We start from the raw sequence: 19,965 nt of genomic DNA, 5'->3' as shown, positions 1-19,965 counted from the left end.
ATAGTACAGCACCCAGAACTAGCCCTAATCCTTAGAAACCAGCCAAAATTCTGCTACAAAAAGAGCATGTCCGTCAAAGCCACTTTCGAATCAGAAAAGAGACTGCAGGCACAAACCCTTGATGCACCCCCAGGCATGCACCAGTGCAGGAAATACCTCTGGTGAGATTTCATCATTGAAACCCCCATGGGATGTCTCACCACCCCACAGGTGGTTATTCACATAAAACACCATTTAAACTGTGAGACCCCCAACGTGGGTTACATTGCAGTATGCTCTCAATGTGAAACATACTACACTGGAAAAAAACACAAGACTACTTAGGATCTGGATAAAAGAACACGTGGGAGCCATCATGAAGTGAGACCCTTACAACGTACTAGCCAGGCATAGAAAGGCCTGCTCCCAGTTCTCTTGATTCCAGTTTGCAGCAATTGAAAAAGTCAGAGACTCTTAGGGATTGACAAACCCCTTTGGAACCCGGACAACTTACTGTTAGTTAAAAAGTTAAAATAGCAAATACAGTTGTGACAAGACACACCCCCAGGACTAAATGAAAACCTGAGCATTTCCAGTGTCCATGGATTAGGTAATTCCTTAACCCATCCCCCACTTGCCACACCAGTTAAACAAATAAGCCTAGGTCCATGGATTAGGAACTCCTTAACCCATCCCCTGCTTGCCATACCAGTTAGATAATAAACCTATGTTCATTTTATGTTATTTTCTGATGAAGTTTGACTGAAAACTTTACAATGAACGAAAGCACTTAAAATGTGATTTAAATGAATAAAAGCCTGAACAAAACACCAAGAACAGCCAAACATCTACATTCCTTCCAAAAGAGCAAAAGTTTATTAAGTTATATATATATATATATATATATATATATATATATATATATATATATATATATATATATATTACATGTTATACCTGTACACACATGGTTATACAGCGTTGCACCATAGCCCTGCTTTGCTTAGTATTTGTTAGAGAATGCAGGCCATCTTTAAAACATTTGGAAGTGTCACTCTGTGTATATAGGTTAGGTATTTTGTTACCCCTTCTCATTTAATTTACACTGGCCTTACCAGAGTAGCATATAAAGGACATGGAAAGTTTCTGGAAGGGAATACTGGAAATGGAGTCACTAATAAATAAAGGTTAAATGAGTGGATTTCAATGGTGAGTTAGGGTTTTGATAAGTCTATAGTATGTATTTTATAACTGTAACTTAATTGAGTGAAGAACCTTCAGTGTGCATGCCACATAACTAACATTGTGTGAGTATAGAATTCAGTAGGAATTTGATCTTGATGGCTGCAAGTGGATGAGCTTAATATATACAATGAGGAATTTATTATTCTCACCCTTACCCTCTCCCTAAGTTTATATTTGACATACGCATTTGCTTTCTATGTCCATAGTTTGATAAATTTCAATTATTTTAACAGTAACTCAAGCTGCAGGGAAAATGCATATTTCATACCATCCTGGAACAGCTGAGAGCTCAGCAATGCTGAGCAATATATAGTGTAAGCAGATTTTAAATTGTGTCTTTGCTAGTCTCCTAGTTATTTGACAATACTACAGACATTTTTCGTCTTTCTTCTTCAACGTTATAAGCACTGGTGAAAGAAAACGAGGAAGAGATGTCGATGGGGAGTTAATAGAAAATAATGTAGGAGTACGATTAGAGAGATGATTACTATACGGAGAGTTAGTAGAAAATAATGTAGGAGTACGATTAGAGAGATGATTACTATACGGAGAGTTAGTAGAAGATAATGTAGGAGTACGATTAGAGAGATGATTACTATACGGAGAGTTAGTAGAAGATAATGTAGGAGTACGATTAGAGAGATGATTACTATACGGAGAGTTTGTAGAAAATAATGTAGGAGTACGATTAGAGAGATGATTACTATACGGAAAGTTAGTAGAAAATAATGTAGGAGTACGATTAGAGAGATGATTACTATACGGAGAGTTAGTAGAAAATAATGTAAGAGTACGATTAGAGAGATGATTACTATACGGAGAGTTAGTAGAAAATAATGTAGGAGTACGATTAGAGAGATGATTACTATACGGAGAGTTAGTAGAAAATAATGTAAGAGTACGATTAGAGAGATGATTACTATACGGAGAGTTAGTAGAAATTAATGTAGGAGTACGATTAGAGAGATGATTACTATACGGAGAGTTAGTAGAAAATAATGTAAGAGTACGATTAGAGAGATGATTACTATAGGTCTAATTATTAAAGTAGAGCAGCAAAGGTTTCCCAGTAAGAATCCTTGAGTTATATCTTTGTGAATCTACAACCAGCCAAAGCTTTGTCTGTACATAAAAAGCAAAACATTTTTTTTTTTGGGGGGGGGTAACAGGGCAAGCCCTGACTGCACCCTTTACATCTACTAACTCTGTTGTTGTACAACCACTGAAGTGTAGAAATATTTTTAAAAATGTGAATTCCTGGCAGCAATATAATAGATCAAATACAACCAAAGATCATTACTGTAAAGAGAGCAACAACTATAAATAACAAAAATCCCAACGTCAAGAAACAGTCTTTATTCAGCAAGCAAAGCGTTCGGGTCCACACCCTTTCTCAATGCTAAAACACATTAAACTCAGCATAATCAGACTTTTAAAATAGGAGCATGACTATCACATGACTGCAGCCAGCCAATCATGTGGTAGCATATGAGACACAATGAAAATATAAATATAAAAAATAAAAAAATACCTGATAAGGATTATATAAATACATACAATATAAACAATACAAGTATAATACTTTATGTAAAATAAAATAAAACATTCTTAAAATTCTTAAACAATATTTAATATTTAGTATTCTGCAGCTTTACTAAACTAGGTTTTAGAGTTACAGCAGTGTTTAGACAAAGTGGGACATCTGCAGCTAATCACAATATCCACTCATATTCCTTTGTCTCAAGCAGATTATTTAAATCACCACCCTGTAAAGATCTGTAGACTACATCTGTTACCCTGAATTTAAACTTGTGACTGTTATAGTGTTTATAATGTGTTTACTTAATACAGTCTTATCATTATTTCTCTGTATGTCTGATTTATGTTCTGTGATTCGTTCCTTTAACTTTCTAGTGGTTTTACCCACATAGAAAGAAGGACACTGGACACAAGTTGCCAAGTAAACCACATTAACACTGGTGCAATTCGCTGTTACTTCAAACTTATAGACCACATTTGTGGTCGGGTGTCTAAATGTTTCACTACCTGTACCTAAAATATCAGTGCAACAGGAACAATCCCTACAATTAAAAGTGCCAAACCTCATTTCTAACCGTGGCATATGTTGAGAATTAAAATCTGTATAGCACAATTTACTTTTCAAATTTCTCAAGTTTTTATATGAGAAATATGGCTTAACACCTAATATCTCCTTAATCTCAGATGAAGCCATTAATATTAACCAATTCTTCTCTATAGTTGAAAATATGGAACATCCACTGGAACAAACCACGGCTAGCTAGAGAAATCTCCTTGATGTTTAAATGTCCTTGTTGTTTAGATGTGAATCTTCTGGTGCAAACACAATTCTGCTAATCACACAGTTTAATGAAAAGACACTTTTATTGATAGAACTGGTAAGCGCTTTCACCGATAAGGCTTCATCAGACCAAACAAATACAAATGTGTGTATATACCTAACCCCTCTTAAATAGATCTCCTCATGAATAATTCATTAATTCAGTGAAAGAACTCATACTGACATCATTTCCTGGCTTATAAAAACATATAAAATGATATTCTGTCTCATAAAAGCAATCCTTAAAAGGTCGTTTGCCATTGTCAAGGCTATATGTACAGTCAATATAACTAACTTTCATGAATGATACATTACATCTAAGTGCAAAATATATATAAATACTAAATAAATAAATGCATATAAATAAATATGCAAGTGAAAAATAAAAAAATTAAATGCCAAGTCACACATACATAAGAATCAACATACATATAATAACTGTACATATATATAAGATATATTGAAACTATTTGTGTGTGTGTAAAAAAAGGGGAGAATATTTTATTTAATTGACCACTCTTTTGTTTTGTAGGACTGGTTTAAGGGGTACCTTATCATTAAGTCCCAGTTTATTGTCTGATCTAAGCTTTATAATCCATTTCAACTCACATCCTTCGGTAAAATTTCTAACATCCCCACCTCGATAACTAGGGGTAATAACTTGTAATACAGAGAACTTAAAGCAAGCTCTAGCTAGCCATGGTTTGTTCCAGTGGATGTTCCATATTTTCTACTTTATTTCCATTTTCTACACCACAGGAACATTTATTCTGTGGTGGCGCTATCCTGTTTTATTAATTCTTCGTTATAATTTGTTTTACAATAGGTGTTCTGACATTATATGTCATAATGTGTCTAATTTTCTCAGTTCCTGAGATAACATTTATATTAGAACTGTCATAATCTTCTTTAGCACTAAAGACAGGTTTAAGTGTTGATGTTCTCTCCCTTATGGCTCTCTCACTCATCTCCTGCACCTGTTGGCGATCATAACCGCTCAATAAAAATTCATTCTTCAAGTCTTCTAACTGTATTAAGAAGACAGTCATCTGTAGTTAATCTACTAACCCTATTAAATTGTGCTGTCATTATTCCTGTAAAGACATGTGGAGCATGCATGCTACATCAATTGATATACCTCCCTGCATGTACCTGTTTCCTATGAATACTGGTCTCTAAACCACCATGTTTCAACTCTAACTGTAGGTCTAAAAACACAATATCAGTTTCAGAGTATTCCATCGGTGTACTAGGGACAATGGAGCTGGAAAGGAAGGTAGTAAAAAAGGCCAGCAGCTTTTTTTGAACATGCCTGCCTTTGGTTCACAGAAACATTTCCAGTTGCAACAGCCCGAGAAAGTGCAAGAACAGAGCACTTCAAGAGGAAGATCATTACAAAAGCAGGCCCCAAAAGGGACCAAACAGAAGAACGAAAGTCCAGTGGGTCAGGACAAATTACTCCAGAAATGATTAAAGGTACTTTAAATTTATCCTCTGTTGTCTTAACAAATTCATACCTGTTGTTACTTCAAAAAGGTTTGAACTTTATACCAACCACAACGGATAATTTAGTGACTGCCTTGACTGATTTAAAACAGTTTTCAAGGGCACTGAATTTAAAAGTGTTATTTAAAGGAAATGTATTTGAAAAGTCTCTTACTTGTAAATGGAGAAGCACTTTTATACCCGTAAGTGTACCAGTGATAATTGCATTTCATGATGCATGTAAAGTTGAATTAAGAATGTTATATTCTGTAAATGCTAAACATAGGAAATATTATTTAACATATGAGGAATCACTAGCATTGAAAGCCTTACAGAATAATAAAGACCTGGTTATAAAACAAAATACATAAGTCACTTTTAAACCCTCCTATGAGACCTATAGTGTCTGGTAAAGGATGGGTAACTGAGCCTATTTCCATACACTTACAAAAGAAATTGAGTCAATTTCTACCTAGCTGTAGAAATATATTAAAAGACACTATAGATTTAATTTTGAAATTGCGTACTTGGTATGATACCTTAGAAGGAAAAGAGATGCATCAGGGTGAATATGTGTTGGTGATATTGGACATAATGTCACTATTTACAGTGATCGCTAATGAGGATGGAATACAAGCCATAAGGGAATTTCTAGTTAGTAAAGGTGTGATGTCAGCAAGAGAGATAGAAAACATCTGTGTGCTTTTGGATATAGTTTTAGCCAAAAATATTTTTTATTTGATCATGAGTTTTATTTGTAGTTAACTGAGGTAACAATGGGGACATCTGTGGCCAACACATATGCTAACCTGGTCCTCCATCAATGGGAGACTAAGTATGTGTGTAGTGCTCTGAATAATTTGAATCAGAAAGCTTGCCTGTACCGATGTTTTGTTGATGATTGCTTTATTATTTGGAAAGGAACAACTAATGAATTATATGAATATATTGAATACTTGAATAATACCACCACCTTTCTTAAATTTAAGATGGAATACTCTGAAACTGATATTATGTTTTTAGACCTACAGCTAGAGTTGAAATATGGTGGTTTAGAGACCAGTATTCATAGGAAACAGGTACATGCAGGGAGGTATATCAATAGATGCAGCATGCATGCTCCACATGTCTTTACAGGAATAATGACAGCACAATTTAATAGGGTTAGTAGATTAACTACAGATGACTGTCTTCTTAATACAGTTAGAAGACTTGAAGAATGAATTTTTATTGAGCGGTTATGATCGCCAACAGGTGCAGGAGATGAGTGAGAGAGCCATAAGGGAGAGAACATCAACACTTAAGCCTATCTTTAGTGCTAAAAAAGATTGACAGTTCTAATATAAATGTTATCTCAGGAACTGAGAAAATTAGACACATTATGACATATAATGTCAGAACACCTATTGTAAAACAAATTATACAGAAGAATTGGTTAATATTAATGGCTTCACCTAAGATTAAGAAGATATTAGGTATTTCTCATATAAAAACTTAAGAAATTTGAAAAGTAAATTGTGCTATAAAGATTTTAATTCTCAACATATGCCACGATTAGAAATGAGGTTTGGCACTTTTAATTGTAGGGATTGTTCCTGTTGCACTGATATTTTAGGTGCAGGTAGTGAAACATTTAGACACCCGATCACAAATGTGGTCTATAAGTTTGAAGTAACAGCGAATTGTACCCGTGTTAATGTGGTTTACTTGGCAACTTGTGTCCAGTGTCCTTCTTTCTATGTGGGTAAAACCACTAGAAAGTTAAAGGAACGAATCACAGAACATAAATCAGACATACAGAGAAATAATGATAAGAATTTATTAAGTAAACACATTATAAACACTATAACAGTCACAAGTTTAAATTCAGGGTAACAGATGTAGTCTACAGATCTTTACAGGGTGATGATTTAAATTATCTGCTTGAGACAAAGGAATATGAGTGGATATTGTGATTAGCTGCAGATGTCCCACTTGGTCTTAACACTGCTGTAACTCTAAAACCTAGTTTAGTAAAGCTGCAGAATACTAAATATTAAATATTGTTTAAGAATTTTAAGAAAGTTTTATTTTACATAAAGTATTTTACTTATATTGTATTGTTTATATTGTACTGCGCATAAATCTATTTATATAATCCTTATCAGGTATTTTTTTATTTTTTATATTTATATATGCATTGTGTCTCATATGCTACCACATGATTGGCTGGCTGTAGTCATGTGATAGTCATGCTCCTATTTTAAAAGTCTGATTATGCTGAGTTTAGTGTGTTTTAGCATTGAGAAAGGGTGTGGACCCGAAAGCTTTGCTTGCTGAATAAAGACTGCTGCTTGACATTGGGATTTTTGTTTTTTTTTAGCAATATAATAGAAACAGTTTGCTTAATCATCCTGTATGGCAATCAGAAGGTGATGTGTTACAGCTTGTCCAAATGTTATTGGCAAGTTGCAACCACACCCAATTCAGGATGAACCAATGGTAGGGAAACCTAGATGAAGTACATGGGAAATCAGCATGAAACATATATGGGAATGCAACAGATAAAATATTTCAACAATCTCTTGCCATAAAGAGCTACCAGGTATATGGCATAGGATACCACAGAAACTGCATATGCTATGAGCCTTTTCCACCCTCTGTGGATTTTGTGGCTATTACTTCTTAGGAATCTCAAAGTCTAAGGAAATGCTTTTTGCAAAGCTATTGGGAATATAATGTACAAACAAGTGTTCTGTTAGAATGCAGAAGAAACTATTTCTTAACGACAATATTTGGAAAGAGGCACATGAGTTTTGGGAATCACAATTTCAGTCAACTTTGCAGTAGAATTAGATTATGCATACTTGTTTTAAAAAGAGAATGGAACACATCTGTACTTGGGTAGGTGAATTTATATATGGTACCTATCAGTGGGCTGCATTTCAGTATCTTATGAGCATATACCATTAACAATGTTCAAGCCTGCAAATTTTATTTGGGGGGGGATACAAGGCGGGGTCTTTACCCTATACCCCTGTTCTTAATGTAACCAACTCTGAGGTCAAACAACCATGAAGTAAGTTATACAATATGCAGCCAACTGCAAGGTCATACAATGTTGGTTTAAGTAAAATATTTGCAGTTTTGAGCCTCTTGATGGAATGGTATTATAGGATTATGGCTCACAATAGATATAAATGCTTTATATTTGCTTCATACCCATAATTACTTATAAATGAAGAATTGTGAGCTTGGATTTATATTAAGACTATTTTTGAAGAAAGAATCTAAAAAACAAAGATGACAGTAAGATATGCAGTGTATTACTAAGTTTTGTAATTATATAAACTTAACAATATATCACATTCAAAGTGAATAACTTAAATTTACTTGCTCTGTTTATTGCCTCTGAGCCCAGGTCAGAGCTGGAAAGGGGCTCTGGACCAGTCCACCTACTCAATTAACAAATATTGAAAAATAAAAAAGTATTATTGTTTAATTATACTGATTTGATACCTGAAACAAACTCACCACTGATTTTAAGGACAACCATAAAGCATTCTATAGCTATGTCAGGAATCTCAATGGCAACACCCAGATCTGCTCTGAGTTACAGCACAAAGGCACGAAAATTACATAACCAACTGTTATTGCCAACATCCTGGCAGATAGGCTCAGTGCTAACTTTACCCCCCCTCTCACCCCCTAAAGGGCCCATATCTATACAGGAAAAATGCAGAGTCCCTGTAATCACAATTACACAGGTAAAAGCTGCACTCTCTAAAGCCAAAAATACAGCATCCATGGGACCAGACAACATCCCAGGCTGCATTTTACACAACTCCAGAATGAACTGTCTCCCCACCTAAGCACCATGCTCACTCATAGCCTCACATCAGGCTTTGTGCCCACTGAATGGCGCACAGCAACAGTTATTCCACTTCACAAAGGGGGAGCCACCACTGATCCCGGGAACTATTGCCCTATCAGCCTGGTGAGCCTGGTCTGTAAGGCCATGGAATGTATCATCATGGAACTCATAAACAAAGACATTGGTAATCTCCAAACTCTGGACCCTACCCAGTTTAGGTTTGTGAAAGGCAGATCATGCCTCCTGAACCTGATCGACTTCTTTGAGAAAGGCACCAAAGCTGTAGATGAGGGTAAGGTGGCTCACACAGCCTATCTTGACCTCACCAAGGCTTTCGACACCATCCCCTATTCTTGAATTATAGATAAACGCACTAAACTAGGTATAAATCCTTACATTACAGGATGGGTGGCCAACTGGCTTATTGACAGAACCCACACTGTAAAAGTTGCAGACTCCAAATCTGACTTCAAACCAGTGACAAGTGGAGTACCACAGGGTTCAGCCCTGGGACCTCTCCTGTTTGGCATCTACTTCTCTGAAGTACAGGCTAACACAGAAGGCCTTTGGCTAACAAAATTCACAGATGACTGCAAACTAGGAGCGATAGTAGAGTCCCAAAATGATCTGGACATCCTACAGAAGGGCCTCACTGAGACAGATGCCTGGTGTCAGAGCCATGGCCTCAAGCTCAATGCCAAAAAGTGCATTGTCATCCCCTTTGGTAAAAACTCTGTACCCATGAACTGCTACATAGGCAGAAGTCTACTTATTGCTGAATGTGTAATAAGAGACCTTGGGACCCAGGTGGACAGTAGTCTCTCCTTTGATAATCACATCGCCACAGTAGTCAGGAAATCTTTCAACATGGCACACCTCATCACAAAAGGGTTCTCATCCAGGAAAAAAGAGGTCATTGTTCCCCTCTACTCGACACTCATTAGACCCATTATAGAGTACAATGCCACTTTTGGAATGTACCTCACAAGACATCTGCAGCAGCTGGAAAGGCCACAGAAGTACCTCACAAAGGGGATTACTGGCCTCAAGCATATGCCTTACACTGACCCTCTCAAAAAACTCCAGCTTTACTCCATAGCATATCACCTACTCCTAGGTGATCTCTGCCTAACATATAAAGCCATAGAGCTGTTGGACATGCTGCACTTAAAGAAATCCCAATCCCTCCGAGCTACACGCTCTAGGGACCTAAATCTTGTCCCCACAATAAACAGGACATGCTGGAGGGATAGATTCCTGTTCCAGAGACTTCCCATACTCTGGAACAAGTTACCCATCTATGTCAAGCAAAGTTCCTCATTAGCACTCTTTAAGAAAATCTTGATGAGTGGATGGAAAATAGGAAATACACCCCGGGGATCACTTCTTGGGCTCTGCTCAACAGTGGCACAGGAAAATAACTTTCTTGGGTGGTGTAAGCCAGGGAACCGTGTTGGCTAGGCTTTCTTAGGCCCTTGGGCCAATAGCCTAGTACCTACCTATGTACCTATGTACCTATATGTAACATACTGATGCATTTTCCACCAGAGTCACATAAAGGCTCATTCTGTATTAGTAATCACATGCTTGTGTATAACTGGCAGATTAATAATGTCATCTTGCACATTGTGATGACTTAAGTAATAAACAAAATCCCTACTCTCTTATTTCACTTATTACTTGAATTAACTCACGTGGCACAAATGCCTCTTCCTATAAGTGACTTACGGGTTCTATCTAATTAAGAAACTTCCACAGAATTATGCAATATGCAAATGAAGACTGAGGTCATCAAACCAAATAATCCAGGGTGGAGCTTGTTAGCAGCTCATAGCGTTGATCCTATAAGCTGTAGCGGCTGCTAGAACAACAGAGCTAGAATCCTTAACTCTAGAACCAATTCAGAGAAATTGTCCTAAAAGTGATGTCATGGGGTGCATTACATAGTAATTTGAAAAGCAAAAAATGTTGAATGATTGACAACCATTTGTAAGTAAGGTACTGTGTTGCTGTCATAGTCCTCTGCTCAAAGCAGTGAAGATTTTCTAGCAAAGATACTTTCCGTCAACATAGGTGGGGTACTTACGTTGGGTGATTCATGAAGCTTGCATGTCTCTAATGTTGATGGAAGACTGTGCACCTCTCTAGCTCTTCTTATATGATAGTACATTACCCCAAAAGGGAGAGAATGCATGTGAAATATAAGCTGCCTTGCATGAGGGAGAAAAGCACTGAGGAAGTGCCTGTCATCATATCAGTGATGTAGGTGAAGACAGTGACTTTCATTAATGTGACTATGGATGTGATGGAAATAAGGAAGCAGAGGAGGCATGGTTACCCATTCCAAGCACATCCTCATAGATCATGCCTCATTGCCCAACCAGTCTCGTAGTATAACTTCAACACATGGGAGCAGGCCCTTAGAAAAGCTCAGGTAAGCCAAATAATGCATTTGCTGTTACCAGCATCAGCTCTACTCTGTCTTTTCACTTCCCCTTTATACTCTGCCTTGATGGCCTCAAAGCATAAAACTTAAAGCTACATGTAAAAGTCTGCACTGATTTGGTTTTGCACTGCATATAATAAATCAACACAGATGTTCTGACATTTGTTTCTCTGTCTGTCTGTCTCCCCCCTTTTTTAATTTGAAGCATGCTAATACTCCAGACAAAGATATAGTTATAAACAGGCATCCTGCATGTAGATATCATTTGCAATGAATGAAGAATATTTACTCAGAATTAACAATTAACCTTTCTATAAGATGTTAAGAAAGACATCAGCAGGACTCACATTACCTTGAATACGTGATAAATATGAACGATGTAGAAAATGTAGATCTAATTTAACTAACCATACAATGCTGTGAACCAGTTACCAGTATTACCGGTATGGTTATAAGTGGATCTGGTATGCTGCAAACCAGTTACCAGTATTACCGGTATGGTTATAAGTGGATCTGCTATGCTGCGAACCAGTTACCAATATTACCGGTATGGTTATAAGTGGATCTGGTATGCTGCGAACCAGTTACCAGTATTACTGGTATGGTTATAAGTGGATCTGGTATGCTGTGAACCAGTTACCAATATTACCGGTATGGTTATAAGTGGATCTGGTATGCTGCGAACCAGTTACCAATATTACCGGTATGGTTATAAGTGGATCTGGTATGCTGCGAACCAGTTACCAGTATTACTGGTATGGTTATAAGTGGATCTGGTATGCTGCGAACCAGTTACCAATATTACTGGTATGGTTATAAGTGGATCTGGTATGCTGAACCAGTTACCAATATTACTGGTATGGTTATAAGTGGATCTGGTATGCTGCGAACCAGTTACCAGTATTACCGGTATGGTTATAAGTGGATCTGCTATGCAGCAAACCAGTTACCAATATTACCGGTATGGTTATAAGTGGATCTGGTATGCTGAATCAGTTACCAATATTACTGGTATGGTTATAAGTGGATCTGGTACACTGCGAACCAGTTACCAGTATTACCGGTATGGTTATAAGTGGATCTGGTACGCTGCGAACCAGTTACCAATATTACCGGTATGGTTATAAGTGGATCCTGTATGCTGAACCAGTTACCAATATTACTGGTAAGGTTATAAGTGCATCTTTTATGCCTGATTATCTCCTGCAACAACATTTGTTGACACTGAAAAGGTTAACTTGGGATATGAGCTGCATTTCATACAAAAATGCATATTATGATCTGCTCTATAATGAACCCAAGAGAGACAGAGTGAGACTATCAGCGGATGTGTGCTGTTTTATTATGTTCACTGTGAAATCAAAATAATAGTTCTCTGTGCATTTGTCATTGTATAGATTGTCCTTTTTAGTGATTAAGCCCACAATATATCCAGCCAGCAATACTCAATTGTAAAATTATGCATGTGAAATGCAACAGTATGTTCATTATGTACAATAATACAGAGGAATTAAGTTTCAAAATAACTTACATGAACTGGAGCATGAGGCTTTATATTGCTGTATGCAATTCAATAAAATAAATGTACATTGCTGTGCATTTCACTCGTGATAGCCGACACAAAATAAATGAAGCAGCAGACTGTTTCAGACTGTCAAACACGGAAATAAAAAGGTGGCAGTGCCAGTAATGACTAGAAAATCCACTGAAACTTGTGCAATGCCTGTCACAAAACATAATATGATTTTAGGAAGCCTTTCCATGAAAATTAAATACAAGGCCAGAAGGGTAACAATCCACAATTTATTCATCAGCACTGATGTCACATGTAGGATGCTGGATTCTATTAACTCTTAGGTTAACGAAGAACCTGAGGGATAATGCCATTGCAAAATCAACAATTTAACGCATATTTTCTATGGGTGCAGGTTCTCTAAAGTGGATATGTGACTAATACAGTGCAGAAGTCTACAAATTAACATAATCTTAAATATGATGCTTTCTACAATTATAAACTAACTGCATGGGGTTAGAGAAGTTAATATGCAATCTGTTAGACACCCAAAAGAGGTACAAAAAGGATAAAGAATCAATAGTTAGAAATGTATTTCATTTATCCAAACGGTGAGTGCTAAAATGAAAGGTTTTGTAAAATCTGTATGAAACTATCCAACGTCATAGCTAAGTGCAAACATAAATATTAAAACAAAGTTCTTCGTTACTGGATAAGTAATAAGTGCATTTATCTCACTGAAGAGTGATTGTTCTTCAGACATATTGTATCTCCAAGTTCAGACAGCTGTATGTTACTACACGTCTGCTGGTTTGGCAATAGTGAAAAACTTTACTTTTTGTTTTCCACATTCCTGAATGATGCCATGTCTACAGTCTCAGGATATATCTGACAATTATATGAAAAAGTCAAAATAAAAATGTTACAATTCTTAACCAGTTATCATACCAACATGAGGCTCTGACTATGGCCCAAGTGATAGGTGACATGAGATGGATTTGTAGCTTCAGAGACTGATAGAACTAGCAGGGAAGAAGGGCAAGTCTTTCCTGCAGGGTAAGGAGCCAGCTGATTGAGGCAGTTCCCTGGACAGGCCCTATTTGAGGCCAGGGCTTGTAGTGATCATTTGATCTGATTGGGCATGATAGCAGAGGAGGTGTGGTTACCCATTGTAAGGACATCCTCACAGATCATGCCTCATTGCCTACCCAGTCTCGCAGTATAACTTCAACACATGACAGTAGGCCCTAAGAAAAGTTCTGCTGAGCCAGATAATGTGTTTGCTGCTACCAGCATCAGCTCTACTCTGTCTTTTCACATCCCTTTTTGACTCTACCTTGATTGCATCAACCTGGGGGGAAATTCCAGTCAGAAGCTGCTCCCCTATTCCCCTTCCCTGCTATCAAGATGGCCCCACTTGGTGGGGTACTACTAGGGTCAAGAATTAGGGTCTGTAGGAGCAGATGCTGTGCAGCTAATACTAAACTAAAAGTATGTTCAGAGATAAAAGGTAGAGAAATACTAACTCAGTTGCAATTGCCAAATGATGTGTGTGGCATTATTAGGCAGTTTAGTGCATCTCATGCTGACCACCTTCCGTTTGCAAACGTATACAGTGACATATTTCACATAGCACAGGACCCCTAAATACTCCTATGCAATTTCAATTAATCTATATTAATATCTCCATTACAAATATACTTATGTAAATCTTTGAAAGGACACAGGGTATAATCTATTAAACAAACTTAAATGAACTTTTCAATAGCACCACCAGTAATCGATTGCAAACCTCAAAGGAACAACTCCCCTCTTACCCCATATCAGTATGAACTTGGAATCATGGATTAGCAACTTCCAACTTTCTCTATAGCCAGCTTGGCTATCAGGAGCATCTGGAGACAATGTAGTAATTGTCTACTGTTTACTGACAACCACCTACTACTTAAACAAACTGACAAAGAGTCTGAGTGATGCAATTATTTAATGTTATTGGAGGCAAAGCACTCACATGAACTCATTGCAAATGACAAGCATGTGGTAGGTGGCACACAGCACACAGCAACACTCTAAACCCATCATAGGTTCATGAGTTCATAGGTGAATACTAGGCTAACAGCTTAAGTGCCCTTACAAGCCTAACCAATATAACTCAATTTTACCCAATATATGGTCCCTAGGGGCAAGAGGATGGCATGAATTTGGTCTGTGAATTGAGTATCTTGTAAACTGTCCCTGTCCATAAGAGACATAGGCACTACCCCTGGTGTGAATTTGTGATTCCCCATCCAATGGTCCAAATTGCATTTGAAGAGGGACAGGGAAGGGCTCTGAATAATATGAATAGGAAGCCTGTCCCAAAGAAGGGTCAATCTCTGAGACATATATCTGTTCTCTCCAGTACAATTTGTATAAGTCCCTGACTAAGTTTCAATCCCTAGATCAGGTGCCCCTCATGCTGTTTGACTTGTGGATGTGTAGCACCTCCATAAGGGCTGGATTCATGATTGTCTTGTGGGTAAGGCATAGGTCACCCTTTAATAGTCAGTAGAAGACAGAGTAAAAGGGATGGGGCTTTTGGTCTACCCATATAGTTCATGTTGTTTACACCCACATAGTTCATGTTGTTTACACCCACATAGTTCATGTTGTTTACACCCACATAGTTCATGTTGTTTACACCCACATAGTTCATGTTGTTTACACCCACATAGTTCATGTTGTTTACACCTCATATTTTCTTTGTGAAGAACCCGTGAGGTTGCTGCAGCTGCTGTAAGTGCCTAGTCAAGTACATTCCAAATATTGCACTGTACTCGATTATTGGTCTAATGAGGGATGAGTACAGCAGGAACATAATTTCATTGGATCTAGATGCCATACCTTTACTTATAAGTTGTGCCACACCACTGTGTACATGTGGCAGTCATCTATCTGTGTACCTAGATCTTGTACCTCTGAGTCTACTCTAAGGGGTGCCCCATTGATGTTGTAGTTTGCTGGGGTACTGGACTTCCCAAAGGGTATGATAATGCATTTTTTTGCATTTAGTTTTAGCCAAGTTTCTGGCACTAATCATTTGTGTGATCTACACCCTCCTGAAGGATATCTACATCATTGGAGGATTCAATGATTGTCCCCAGCTTACAGTTGTCAACTTTGTCAACCAGAGGCCTTCCACACTTGCCTTGACTTTAAAGAAGTATATTCCAAACAGACGTGGTTCCAGTACTGAGCTCTGTGGCACACCACTGGTAGCTGGCCTCTTGCTGGATCTGGAGTCACCCACTTTAACCATGTGTCCTGTGTGTGAGCCAATTTGCTATCCATCTGGTGGCACAGGGATTTATGCCAAGTTTTGTGAATTTATTTATAAAATACATGAGTGGGGAATTGTGTCAAATGTCTTGGCCCAGTCAAGGTAGGTGGTATGTAGTGTTTTATGTGCATCCGTGGCCTTGGTGATCTTCCCAAAGAAATCCACCAATTTCAGTAGGCATGACCTCCCTTGACAAAGCCAAACTAGGTCTGGTCCACTGTTTGGAGGTCTCCTGTGTTATTATTTATCAGGTTCATGACTATTCTTTCCATGGTCTTACATATAAGACTAGTCAAACTATGGGTCTGTAATTTCCTGGGTCAGTAGATGGTCCCCCTTTATGCAGAGGGATGACTGTTGCTGTCCTCCACTCTATTAGGACAAAGCCATTCCAGAGGCTGTGGTTAAATAGAGATCCTGTTGGGCCTGATAATTTGTGATTTAAGATGGTTAAGAGGCAACCTGGTATATCATCAGATCCCACTGAAGCATTTTAGTTTTAGAGACAGCAGTGGCAACCAGTTCTTTGGAGATAATTGGTGATGGAGTGGTGGAGGCTATTTCTTTGAGGGTGAACTGGTGGTGATGGGGAGGTGAAAGTTGAGCTTAATTTGTTGGCCATCAGATTTGCTATATCTGCAAGCTGAGTATAGGTGATGCCATCTACAACTAATCTGGCACATCATTTGGTGTTGCCTTTGAGATTGCGGACATAACTGAAAACTGTCGTATGGTTATCCTTAGCTTTGGAGACTATTTTTATCTCAACGTATGCTTTCAGAGACTTGACTAGTTTCCTGATTCACTTGTTTAGCCTAATGAGGGACTTATAGGATCATACAATCATAGGATCATAGGAGGTTACTAGGCTAATGACCCTTGGGCCCTTACAAGCCTAACCAATAGTTTATCCCAAAAAAAAGAAATCTCAGTCAGCACTTGTTGCCCCTGTCAGTGAGGGACAAAGGTGGAACACCTGGGACAAATTGTGGTTCCCATCCACTCATTGAGGTTGTGCTTGAAGAGAGTCAGTGAGGTACTCTGTTTAACATGTATGGGAAGACTATTCCAGAAATGGGGCAGCCTCTGGGGGACAAACCTGTCTTTTCCACAGGTTTTGTTGATGTTGCATATTAGATTTAGGCCTATCGAGTGGGTAATGCATGAAGAGTTAGACTTACAGATATGGATCATCTCTAGTAGGGCAGGGTCCGATATTGCCTTGTGGGCGAGACACAGATCACCTATGAGAAATCTGTATGATACAGACTAAAGTGATAGTGATTTGAGGCTGTCCACATAGGACAGATGTTGGAGGCCATGGATTCTCTTTGTGAGGTATTTCTGTGGCATTTCCAGTTGGTGCAGGTGTTTGGAGAGGTACATACCAAATGTGGCATTATACTCAATTATAGGTATAATGAGGGAGGAGTACAGAGAGGTAATAACCTCCTTTTTTCTAGATGTAATCCCTTTACTTCTGAGATGAACCAAGTAAAAGTCTTTTCTAACCACTGCTGCCACATAATGGTCGAATGTGAGATTGTTGTTAACTTGAGTACCCAGGTCTTTCACCATAGGTTGTGTGCTTAGGAGGTTGCCGTTGATGTGGTAATCAGTAGGAGCAGTAGTTTAGTAGTTTTGCCGAATGGTATGATGGTACATTTTTTTTGCATTTAACTTAAGGCCATGACTTTGGCACCAGTTATTTGTAGCTGTGAGACCCTCTTGCAGTATGTTAATGTCATTTGGGGAGTGAATGACAGCACCCAACTTGCAGTCATAAGCAAACTTGGTCATCCATAGGCCCTTCATCTTTGCCTGGACCTCTGAGAAGTAGACGCCAAACAGTAGGGAGTCCCAGGACAGATCATTGGGGAATAGCACTAGTGACAGGTCTGCTGTCAGAGATGGTAGTGCCTATTTTGACCTTGTGAGTCCTATCTGTGAGGCAGTTGGCCACCCATCTGATGAGACAACGATTGACACCAAGTTATTTTAGCTTTCCAAAGATGCTCAAGTGGGGGATTGTGTCAAAGGCCTTGGCCAGGTCAAGGTAAGCTGTATGTACTGACTTCCCCTCATCCAGGGCCTTGGTGACAGTGTCAAAGAAGTCAACTAAGTTCAATAGGCAAGATTTGTCCCTGACGAATCCGAATTGGATGGGGTCGAGTGTTTAGATATTGCCTATACACTCCCTGGCTTTACAGATGAGATTTGTCAAGCTAATGGGGTGATAGATTGCTGGGTCAGTAGTGGCACTACCTTTGTGCAAGGGGATGACAATGGCGGTTCACCACTCAGCTGAAATGAAGCCTGTAATTAGGCTGTGGTTAAACAGGGTGCTCAGTGGCAAAGCCAGTTCTTGCTGGAGATGGTTTAGAAAACAGCCTGGGATATTAACAGGTCCCATGGAAGCTGTGTTCTTTGCCTTGGATAGGGTCTTTAACACTTGATCTATGGAGATGTAAGGCGTGGGACAAGTATCAGGGATGTTGACTGGGCCTTTGGGGGTGATAAGGGGGTGAAGTTTGCGCTGAACTTATCAACTAGCAGGTTGGCAGGATCAGTGTAAGTGGTACCATTAAGTACTAGTTCAGAACAAACTTGGGCTTTGTCATGGAGGTTCCTAACGTAACTGAAGAAGGACTTGTGGTTTCCCTTTGTTTCAGAGGCTAGTTTCTAATTAAAATTGGCTTTGGAGTTTTTCACTAGTGATCTAATTTGTTTGTTGAGGCAGAGGAGGGAGAATTTCTGATTTGGAATTTGATCCTTTTTACCCTTGGACAACAGTTTCTTCCCTTTGTTGTAAAGTCTGTTGATGGAGGATATCCACCAGATAGGTTTGTGTTTCCTTGAGGAGCAGGTTTTAATTCTGTTGGGTATGGCTGAGTCCATGCAATTGTACAGGTGCTTGTATACTGCACTGGCGTACTGTTCAGCATAGTTGTCTGCATCCCCTGAGTGGGATGGTGGTGTGAAGCTGCTGATACCTTTCCTTGGGAGGGTGCAATCAGCTTTTGAGAAGTTTTTTATCCTAGTTATGGCTGGGGTGGGGTTGGGTAGGATAGAAACTTCAAATGAGACAGACTGATGATCTGATCTCACCAGGGAATAACATACTATGGGAGTGGTACAGCGATCACCCATGATGGTGAGTACCAAGTCCAGTATGTTATCTCCCCTTGTGGGGAATGAGTCCAGCTGGTGTAGTGTATTAGAGATGATGAAGTCAAGGAATCATTGGGTGAGTGCGTTAGTACAGGAATAGCTCACTCAGTCTATGTTGGGGTAGTTGAAGTCACCAAGGATTAGGATGTTATGGGGTTCCTTGATGGAGTCAAGTAGGTCCGGGTAGGAGGAGTAGGTGTTCTGAGTCATGGAGGGGGGTCTATAGCTGGCTATAACTTGAATGGATGTCTTGCCAACTGTCAGTTGTACCTGGAGTAATTCTTGTGCGTCATGCTGGTAAACCAGTCTGGAGGTGTGCTTATCTTTAATGAAGATAGAGACTCTACCACCCTTAGTCTGTCCAACCTCATTTTGGGGTGAGAAAGTGTGGAATGAGGTATAGCCTGGTATGGCAGGGGGTGCTCTCTGCAGCCCTGAACCAAGTTTCAGTCACTGCACAAACACTGGGCATCTTACAGTCTGAGGACAGCCTCTAGTGAGTGCATTTTCAGATTAAGGCTCCTTGCTCTGTTGTGCACATTCCCTCTTACTTCTCGAAGATTTTCTTTCTTTTGTTGTACAACTATGAATACTA

Source organism: Protopterus annectens, chromosome 11.part0 (genome assembly GCF_019279795.1).
Source record: "Protopterus annectens isolate FY-2018-M chromosome 11.part0, PAN1.0, whole genome shotgun sequence".
In the NCBI taxonomy this organism is placed as follows: Eukaryota; Metazoa; Chordata; order Ceratodontiformes; family Protopteridae; genus Protopterus; species Protopterus annectens.
The sequence above is the reverse complement of the archived record's forward strand: the minus strand, read 5'-3'. Positions refer to the sequence as shown.